The following is a 10,603-nucleotide window of genomic DNA, read 5'->3' as shown; positions in this document are numbered from 1 at the left end:
CAGCTATCGGACGAGCAGGCTAGAAACCCACCGACAATCGTATGATTCTCGGCGGGTTTTCGAGCATGTTGGTTCGACAAAAGACGTGCGACCGTACAGTAGAAACGGTCGCACGTCTTCGTTCACACTGCTCGATTCTCGTACGATCGCGGGATTTTCGGGGTGTATGGGCACCTTAAGACAAAGCTCCCTCACATCTATGTGTGAGGTTTCCTGGTCCCAGGAACGGCAGGGGCCGGAATCATTTTATTTTCACCAGAGTCAGGATCACATGTGTGGCATGGCCCTTCTCGGCCTTTTGGCTAAGATCAAGTGTAGTATCTGTTCTTATCAGTTTTCGGTAGGGAAAAGAACCGTCCTTTCGGGGGGATGGTTACATAGTACTCGCTGGAGTGAAAGAGCGTGTAGGGCTGCTTCCTGTGAGAGGGGGGGACAGCCCGCTCCATGGCTTTCTGACTGAAGGGATGCTTAGCTTGGTCTGGCCGGAGGGTTCGGGGCGGCAGAAGCCCGTGGTGCTGTGCCCACTGGGGGTGGCGTCCCAGGGGTGCATCAGAAAATCACTAGGGTGTGGGACCCCACATGTGATTCACTGTGCACTAGGACATGGCACCATATTACATTTTCTGCACAACGCCTCTTAGACCGGTCTTATGACAGGTCTTCGGGGCCCATTCCCGATATGGGGAGGAGATTCTGTGCCCTCATATAGGGTTCTCTGTCTCCTCCCACCCAGAAGGTCTCTCTTCGGGAGAGCCCCCTACTTAGTACTGTGAGGGACCTGTTTCGGCAGGTCCCCAAAGGATCGGGGTCCGCCGGCCTTCGGGTTGGTGGACCATAGTATCTCAATCCCTGTCAGGAGCCTTTCGCCCCGGGGGGTCGGGAATAGTGGTCCCTTCTTTATTGAAGGACCAAGCACCCTTGTGCACGTTTTTGTGCGCTGTGATTTCACAGTTCACTTTTTTTGTTCACAGGGGATTCGTTTTCGAGCACGCTCCACGGGCTTTAAGAAAGAAAAAAAAATAGTGTGACATGGCCCTAATTCTGCTACGTCCATGTTTCAGCTTAAGCTACTGAGCATTGCAAACTTATTGCAACTTATGCTATTGAGTGTGGGAAACATATTGCAACTTAAGCTATTGTGCATTACAAACTTATTTCAACTTAAGCTATTGAGCATGGCAAACATTGCAACTTAAGCTACTGAGCACGGCAAATGAGGCGGGCTCTATCTGACTTGCTGCAGCTTCTAATGCTATAAGAAGCTTGCAGTGTGCGGTGAAATCAGAGTAAGAAGAGGAGAGGAGCCGATACAACTGTGCAAGACTGAAAGGAGGGCCGTAGTTCAGCTTTAACCTTCTCAAGAATGCAGCCAATCAAGTTCCGGCACCAATAGCGACAAGCGGGCTTATGGCGTTCCTAGGTGGAGACGCTGTCTGTGATTTATATACTGGCCTTGTTTTTACTAACCCCTCACTATTTCACAATACTTTAGTTCCTCTTATTCGAGAGATAAAAATAAAGTGAAAGATTCGGGTGAAAGTTCACAATGGAATTCCTTCCTCTAAACATATATAATGTTACAGTTCAAAGGGGCAAACATGGCGGACCCACTCAGGGGTTCCATGCTGTGCCCAGACAATCCCACAGTGACCACGTCCACTGCCTTCTGTCTGCAATCTGGAGGTCTGGGAACCTATTTCTCCCACTTGTACAGGAGAAGGATTCCCGGACACGCCCACTTCGGCCCCCTAGTTGTCTCTCACGTACATCTGATGTATCATAACCTCACAGCCACAGATCGCAATCATAGCTGCCGAGGGAACTTTAATATGACTTGTGATATGGGCAGCACACATCCAGGAAGCTGTCCCACCCCAAATGTGAGGCGCTCTCTGGATTCTGGCTGAGCCCAGAAAAGAATTAACATTAAAACCTAAAATTAAGATTTAGAGCGATTTCATTCGTTGCTCAGAACAAAGAAAAAAGAAAAAAAAGGACGAGCATGACATGTTACTCCGTGAAGTAAATTGCACAATAACGGGGTTTTGTACAATTGCACTTTGTGCAAGCAGTGTCTGCGCTGACGGCCCCGGATTACAAAATAACCTCCCTGCCGCTGATGGCGAGCCCCAAATGGGGAAGACTCATCCCAGCCACCTAAAATTGCATGTGGTGTCATGGCTAGGGGTCCATTCGGATCCCACAGAGGCGACCTGGGGCTGATTACATTCCATCCTGCAGCATATTTGAAGACAGCAGACGCAGCTCGATCTACAGAGAGAAGGAGACATTACCTTGAAGGAAGGTCGGGGAAGCAGATCTGCAGTTTGGGCGCGAGGCGGGCGGGTGAGCAAGCTGAGACACGCAGCCCTGAGCTGCCGACCAACTTCCCTGCACTGAGGTCTGCAGAGAATGCCAAGTATGTGGCCTTCAGTTCTGAGCCTGTAGCAATAAGGGATTGAGAAGGGAAAAGTCAGCTGAAAACAAAGCCGTATAGAACGCAGGAGGAAACTGGGCCTAATGAGTCACCAGGAACTTGCGGGACTTTGTGCCTCATGCCTCAGTGAGACATTACCCACCAGTGACCCCACAGATGAGCAGAAGTATACACATGAAAATGGTTCTCTGCAATGGGGACAGGAACATGGGAGACATTTCTGGTATTTATAAGGATTCAGACACACACATCCTGAGTATCCGGCCTCTACTGGGTGATATGGAACAAGAGGGCGACCAGTGAAGTCTAATTTCATTCCGCATGCTTGTTCGAGGTCAGGGACGCAGGACAACAGCCCCAAACACAAAGTAATGGTCAAGTAATTGGTGTCGATGCCGAGTATTTGGGCGAGTACTCATACTCGCCCAAATGTACTGATGCCTGGCCCGATACTTAAGCTTCCAGTATCAGGAAGCTGGGCAGCGAGTCATTTACATGCTGCCCGGCTTTCTGATTGGCCAGAAAGCTGGCTTCATGCTCCCTCGTCACCTGGTGACAAGGGAGCATGGAGCCAGCTTCCCGGCCAATCAGGAAGCCGGGCGCCGTGTAATGACGTGTTGCCCGGCTTCCGGTTTCCTGGTCGGAAAGCCGGCTCCATGCTGTCTCATCACCCGGTGATGAGGGAACATGGAGACGGCTTCCTTGCTAATCGGTAAGCCGGGTGGCGAGACATTACACGCCGCATGGCTTCCTTAATGAGACTTCCGGTATCCCTTTAAGAAAAGGTGGCTTTAAAGTGGACCTGTCATTAAAGGGCAATAAATGATTAAAAAATGACATGATGCATTGTGTCAGTTTATTAACACAGCGGTTTTTGGTTTTCTGAGTCCAGCATGTAACATACTTTTATGACCTGTTGAACCTGCCAGCAGATCTGTTATTTTTCCGCTTCCTGTAGCAGGCTAAGCTGTCCAGGAAAGGTGATAGTTACAGAGGATGGGACAAACCATTAAACCACGGGGGGTGTTTACAATGGTCAGCTTTTATTCATATGGCTTTAAACCTTTTTTCCAAAAGAAACCAAAAAGTTACAGTAACTGCTTAAAAAGTGTTAGTTGGAGGTGAGCTTTAATCTGTCACTTCCTAAATGTCCATCTAAAATGTCATGTCCATCTTAAGCTAGCCGGTGTGGCTGGGTGACAACGCAGAAGCATAATTGGGAGGCAGACATTGTCACCCTACGAAGTGCCTGAACAAGGAACTACAAGGTGGTATCAGCCGGGATTATTTTACTAAACAACTAAAAATGACAGGAAGGTGTTAAAACTTCTCTGATATTTTAGTGATTGGGTTTATATCTACTTTAAGAAAATACTTGGAGCCACAGGAAAGTGAAACGAGACAGATCGTGTAAATATTTGCATTTTCATTGAAATTATTGTTGTTTTACACTTATTGCACTATAAACACATCTGGCACACTGTCACTATCCAAAGAACAGAAATGGACCAATCAGGAAACAGCACCAAAACGGGCTACAAACCCACTAAGTGGGCAGCGCCATTCTATAGCAATGTCTATATGAAACATGAACTGTGTGTTCTGCCTTATAGCAATGATTCAGTCACCTCTACATTGGAAAATAGCTGGAGGGTGAAAGACTGAGCTGCAATACTGATAGTTCTTGTTTCATAAACAAATTTACCTATTATGTGTGATCTGGAACCAAAATTGTTCTGATTTGGGGGTCGTCGGTGCTTCATGCTGCCCCAGAGGTGGTGATCCGGGACTAGATATGAGGTTCAGACTGATGAAGAGTTTGACTTGAAATTGCGGGTTTGTTAACTTCAGCGCCAAAAGTGAGTCCCACATAATGCACTGAATTAACTAACTGTGGTCAGATGCAGTGGCGTACCCAGGATATGGCGCATGCCCTGGGTGCCACTTGAAAGGGAAGGGGTGTCGCTCCTTTGGTCAGCCAAAGTTGGCTGACCCACAGACAGCTGACTTTTTTTCCCCTCCCCTACCCATCACCCCGCCCGGCTATTAGCAACCAGGGATGCTATGGCCGGATTACCTCCAAGCTCCTACCAACCAGTGACAACACTGGATGCAGGGGACAGGCAGGACACTGGACAGAGCATCCCAGGTTGGTAAGAGCTGGCCAGGGAGAAGTGTAAGGGTCATACACATCTTCCCTCCTGGCTCTTTGCAACCTGGGACGCTCTGGTTGGCTCCTCGCCCAGCTCCATACGACCAATGATGTCACTGGTTGCCAGAAACTGGGCGGGGCGCCATAGGTGCAATATTTCCTATATACGCCTCTGGTCAAGTGGCAAAGTATGGCCAATAATGGAGTCTGGCCACCATGCCAGGCCGCTCCCTAATAAAGTCATCTCTCCCATCAACATTTCCTTTGTTGAAGTTGGAGCAGATAGTAACAGCAGACATCAATTTCAGGGAGAGATAGTTACTGTGCTGTACAGTGCTACCTTACAGTGAATTTCAGTGTGGTGGGCTACACAGAGTGGCACAGGGTCCAACCACATTCTAAGTCTCCAAATCCCACCGTGCCACCTCCAATTGTATCCTTGACCAGGCAGGTTTCTCTTCCCCAACTGGTGGAACATGAGTAAAAGTATTCACCGGTCACCCCAATGCCAAGAGTCTCAATGCCAGTTTGCTGGCTTTACAACTGCCTCCATTCCAGATGGTGGAGTTTGCCCCCTTCTGATAGAGCTCAGTCACCTCTACCCCTTCCTCCTCAATAGCCTCATCTGGTGATTCCTCCTCAGAACCACCGGTCTCCCCCAAGCAACGGAGAGGCTATGCAACGGCCCAGGAAAATGCTGTTTTGCAGGGGGTATACCTGGGGGACAGGAGACACATTGGGGCAGATATGTCATCAGCTCTGCAGAGGCCGGCGCAGAGGTGGCTGACCCCATGCCATCTTGTGTCAGAAACGGTCACGTGTGACAACAGCTGTTGTCAGACATGACTGCTGTCCGTCCTTCGGTAGGGAAAGTTTACACACATGCCTTGCCTGGCACTCATCCTCAACCCGGTGGTGCAGCGGTTCCTCGTTTGGTACCTTGGCTTCATTGATCTTCTAAGGCATCATACCCAGCCAGTGTTCAGCTGGCTGGAATTCAGTGGCAACCCAAGATGCCTGCAAACCTCTTGATATACAATTTTTCTACACAATGGAAATCCACCTTGAGCGTGCTGCAGGAGCTGCTCTTGCTTCAGTGGGCCATCAATGAGCATTTTTGCAAGTAAGGGATAAGGACAGGCTTAGGGAATCTGTTTTTTTTTTCACCATGCCAGTGCCTCCTCATTTAGGTCACATGTACTGTGCTGTCACAATCTCACAATCTGAAGAGGCAACCAGAATGGTGAGCCGTGATGAGTTGGGGATCAGCAATGCAATCCCTGTGGTAATTCTGTTGGATCAATCTGCAAATAGGTACTGAATACATAGCAGCACAAGGAGGAGGAGGGTTGGGGAGATACTGTGGAGGAGGAAGAGGACAACATGGGGCAGGCTTCCAGCAACCCCTTCCAAGCTCTGGGAGTTGTATCTGGGTGGGGGGCAATAGCTGATTATACAGTTGTCCTCAGCGATATCAAGGACTCATTCATGGTGCACTGCCTGGTCAGTGGAAGTAGGAGCAATGGCGGAGGTGGCAAGCTTTCAAGTCCTTTTCTAGTATGCAGCACCCAGCCCTGTCTGGAATTAGCGGGTATATTCAGCATATGACCTCTGATTATATGGGGTCAAGGGGCAGATGTGGCACCCCCAGAATGGATGACCCCCCTTGACTTTTTGGTAATGCGGATGGACCACTGGCCAGAGCCTGCTCAGTATGCAAAAGAGCTGCTGGGCTGCCCTGAGACCAGTGTGCTTTCAAAATGGGCATTTAGAGCCCACCAGTCCCCAGGACACAGCTGATCATTTAATCTCCATAAAAATGAACCAGCCCTGGATCAGCAATGAGTACCAAGCCCTGCAGCTGATACTAACAAATACATGCCACCATTCCCTAATCCTGCCACCATTACCAGCTTCTTCTACCGCTACTAGCCAGACACCATTACCATCTCCTGGCACCACTGTAGGTCTGCCAGCAGTACCATCTTGTGCAACCACTATAGTTTTAGTCCAGTGTTTTGGTATTGTGCTCTGGTACTACCAAGGTGCCACACCTACAGGGTTATTCACAAAGGGTGAAGAGTTTGGAGAAGGCAGGAGAAGTGAACAATCTAGGACAACATAGCTGATTTAGAAAAGTTCTCCAATTCAGCTCACTTTCTAGTTCAGATGTCCTAGATGGGTCACTTCTCCTGCCTTCTCCAAACTCTTCACCCTTTTGTGAATAACCCTGCTAATGTTTCCATAGGTGTTCCTAGGTTGCCAAATTTGGCCAATTTTTCTGCAGGGTTAATTTGCACCTCAATGTTGCCGGTGGATTCCTGTGTTTCTGCACTGTCAAGGTGCCACACCTAATGTTTCCACAGATACTCCTCAGCTTTAACATTCTCAATGTTTACTGCATGTTAAATCATGCTCTTTGTCTTCTATTTGTGGCTTATTCCATTGCTCCCTCAATCCAGAATATTTGTGGCTATGGTCTCTCTGAAATAGTGTTATCTAACAGTGACCTGCCTGCTCACTCCATATTACACTGCAGCCTGGTAAGAGTGCTTACATACTGTGCATGTAGTCAGTAAAATGTTTTACAGACTTATTTTTTGCTGATTCAGTGCACTCTAATGTTCATGTTTTGATGGAAAGCTGCCCTTTGTCTCTCCTGTTCAAAATGCATCAAAATAAACATTTTGTAATCAAAGGAGAAGAATTAGGAGAGCAAAATATACTCTTCCCAATGCTTAGAGCCAGCGTCTGACAATGCAGATATCACACGCCGGCTCTACAGATCTAGAGCTGAACGATCACAAACAGCTGATTGCTCAGCTCAAGGACTTCTCCCTGAAGAGAGCAGTGACTGTCAGTCACTGCTCACCACAGGGATTCACCCCTCTGCGCTCATGGGGGGAGGGACAGACAGGGGAGGGGGCGGGGGGCAGAGCCAGCTGACAATCAGGCAGCAGGGTGGATCCCGACAATATTGTAAGCAGTATTACATTAGTTAGTAGTACATTATTCCTTCATTTTAGCCGGGGGGGGGGGTCTTCAAAAGACCTGAATAGGGTCAGGATTTTATGAAACAAGACTTTCCATAAATTTATTACAATTCTGCTCATGCAGTGTGTACTATATTCCTTCCATTATGTGACCCATGATCTGTTCACAATATGTCTTCCTTTTTATAGGGAAAAAATACACTTTATTGTGTATATTTGGCATAAAGAGCGGCATGGGTGGGACAATTTGATCACACAGCCTACTCCAACTGCTGAAATTCTATCTATGTAGTTTGTACAATATTTCATCCTTTTTTCTGTGACATATATACAGTATACGTAGATGCTGCATGCGGTGCATCCCGTTCAAAATGCATCCTACCCCAACTGCTACAATGCTGATTATGTAGTCTTACCATATATCTGACCCTTATCCCCTAAATGATACGCTCTATATTGTATCTCTGCCTTGTCTCGCCCGCTTACTTTGCAGCCTATTAGAAAGGCTGACAGGCTGTGCATGGAAACTGTACTATATTTCTGGCTTTTCACTCATGGTTATGCCGTGCTAAATCCTGATAGAAATCCGCAGGGTCACTGGTGATAGCAATGTTTACAGAGTCACCCTTCTCAATCTTTCCACCAGCCTGGCAGCCAATGAGAACACAGATAATGTAATATTAGCAGAACTGACATCTGATGGGTTGGCATTAGTGGCTGCAGCTGGCACATCTTGTAATGGATCCCCGCCATCTGCGCATGTGCGGCCTGTACGTTCCCGTGCTGCTCGGGAACGCGCCATCCCGCGCATGAGCAGAAACAGTAACATGCGCGGAAGAAGATGCGCCATCCCGCGAATGCGCAGAAGCAGTAATCCATCAGCATGAAAATCTGCCATGATGGCGCACAGGAAATGACATCACTGGCCCTATATAAACCCAGCAGCAGTACCACCATGTTGCTGGTTTATTGTCAGCTAATCCTTGTTCCAGTTTGTTGATATCTTGCTTGATCCTTGTGACCCGGACTTCCTAGACAAACCTTGAATTCTGCCTGCCTTGACCACGGATCAGTTATTTGACCATTCTTCTGCCTGACCCCTTTTGTACTGGAATTGCCCGCTTGGAACCTGACCTCGGATTGCCCATTGGATTACGGCTTGCACGGTGCTCAACACCACTGGCACTCCTGCCACTTGTTGTCCCGCTGGGCTCTGTTCCCATCCTCAGAGTCTCCCAGGAAACAAGGTGCAGGGGAAGCCTCCTCTCACATCCGGTCTCCCAGAAGGTACGTAACACATCTATTCCAGGCAGCGTATAGATACAATGTACATCCTAATCATTTATAGCTGGAGACTAATCATTTATAGCTGGAGGTGGCGAAATACACAATTACAGGGTGTGTGGAGGCAGCGCCTTTAACCCTTTTTGCACCGACAGGGAGAGGTTAACCCCTTCCTCGTCCCCCCGGGGTACGTTAACTTTCTCCATCACCTGGTCATTCATTCACCAGTTCCTCCGCTTCCCACAATATCAACTCATTCTACCTCCAGTCCTCATTCCCGCCCCAACAACACTTATTAGGGGGCTAATGCCGCTAGTTATCAACCAAATTATTTCTGAACATCACCATCATGATTAACTCATTCCTCCCTCTCCAGAGTCCCCTCCCTTACCCATACCTGCCTGCTCAGGTTCCCATTGACCCATCACTCTCTCAACAGAACTTGGTAACCATTAAACCCTTCTTAACACTTATTAACCCATTATTACAAGACAGCACTTAATAACCCATTAAACTTCTCTCAACACTTATTCACCCATCATTCCTCTGCCAACACTTATTCACTCATTAATCCGCAGACATCACTATTTAACCCATTATGCCCCTACCAGCACCTATTAACCCATCCCTCGCCTGTCTGCCCTCCTGTACTCCGTAATAACTCATCCCTGTCCCCTCCGATCATCTGCTCCCCCCCCCACATGGTTTACTGCCAGAGTCCCACCTAGCCCTATGCAATCATTTCTCCCCTCCTCGTTCAGTCCCCAGTAACTATTTCACCCCGGCTACTTTTTCTTTCCAGCACCCCACCACTGCTAAAAATTAAAAAAAAGGTGCAGCAAAATTACTTCCCAGCTTCGCCCCTTACCTGACACCTCCGTCCTCTTCTCCCCGTACACTGGACAGCGCCTACACTGCCAACTCCCACCACTCGGGGGAGCCGGAGAGTCGCCGCCACGGCCCAAGCCGGGAGATGTAGTTCATCGCTGCCCTGTGTACGCTTGGGTGGAGCGGAGAGGGGGGCTACAAATCCCAGAATCCTCCGGGCGGCAGGACAGATACAGGAAAGGGGAGAGAGGCATTCTGGGAGATGTGGTCTGGAAGAGAAGAGAAGTTTCAACGGCTGAGCTGTACAGTACCCCTGGGTATGGGGGAATTAACCCTTTACTGGGACACAGCGACACCTGCTGGACAACTGGGGGAAATGCATAACATTATTATTATTGCTGTTAATATTTTTTATTACACATTTTTATTGCTATTTTATTATTACTATTATTATTGTTGTTAATATTGGTGTCATTATTATTCTTTTTTTATTAGACGTTTTTACTTCTATTTTATTATTATTGTTATTATTATCACTTTTTTTTTTTAAGGAAAAAGGCTTTTTTTACGGAAAAAGGCCCCAAAAAAAAACTGCAGAATGGTAGGAGTAAATTCTCACACGCCATGTTTTCACGCAACATGAGCACTCAATGTGCATTTAAGAGGTACACCGATTCCTTTCCAATAGAACCCCAACACACATCCATACAACAGCAACAAAAATAGACATTGGATGGTGTTATGGTGCATTGGGGAAAAATAATAATAATAATAATTTTTGGAGTGTAGATGCACATTAAGAAGATGAGGGAAATGCTGGGCACAGGCACTACAACTGGCAACATGCAGGCCCGGGGATGTATGAGCCACGAGCATTGAGCACAGATTTCTTAAAGTAGAACTAAAGCT

The 10,603-nt window shown here is 47.7% G+C and overlaps 1 protein-coding gene across 1 annotated transcript in view; it reads right to left on the bottom strand.

Moving 5' to 3' along the window:
• Positions 1-9,764, bottom strand: part of TBXAS1 (thromboxane A synthase 1) — a 36,043-nt gene extending 26,279 nt beyond the window's left edge. The window contains exon 1 of the mRNA XM_018569418.1: positions 9,735-9,764. The gene's annotated coding sequence lies outside the window, so the exon portion shown is untranslated. The remainder of the gene's footprint in view (positions 1-9,734) is intronic.
• Positions 9,765-10,603: the final 839 nt, after the last annotated feature.

This window comes from Nanorana parkeri, unplaced genomic scaffold (assembly GCF_000935625.1).
Source record: "Nanorana parkeri isolate BGI_ZX_2015 unplaced genomic scaffold, ASM93562v1 scaffold1332, whole genome shotgun sequence".
In the NCBI taxonomy this organism is placed as follows: domain Eukaryota; kingdom Metazoa; phylum Chordata; class Amphibia; order Anura; family Dicroglossidae; genus Nanorana; species Nanorana parkeri.
Note: the sequence above shows the minus strand (reverse complement) of the source record. Positions and strands in the feature narration are given on the sequence as shown.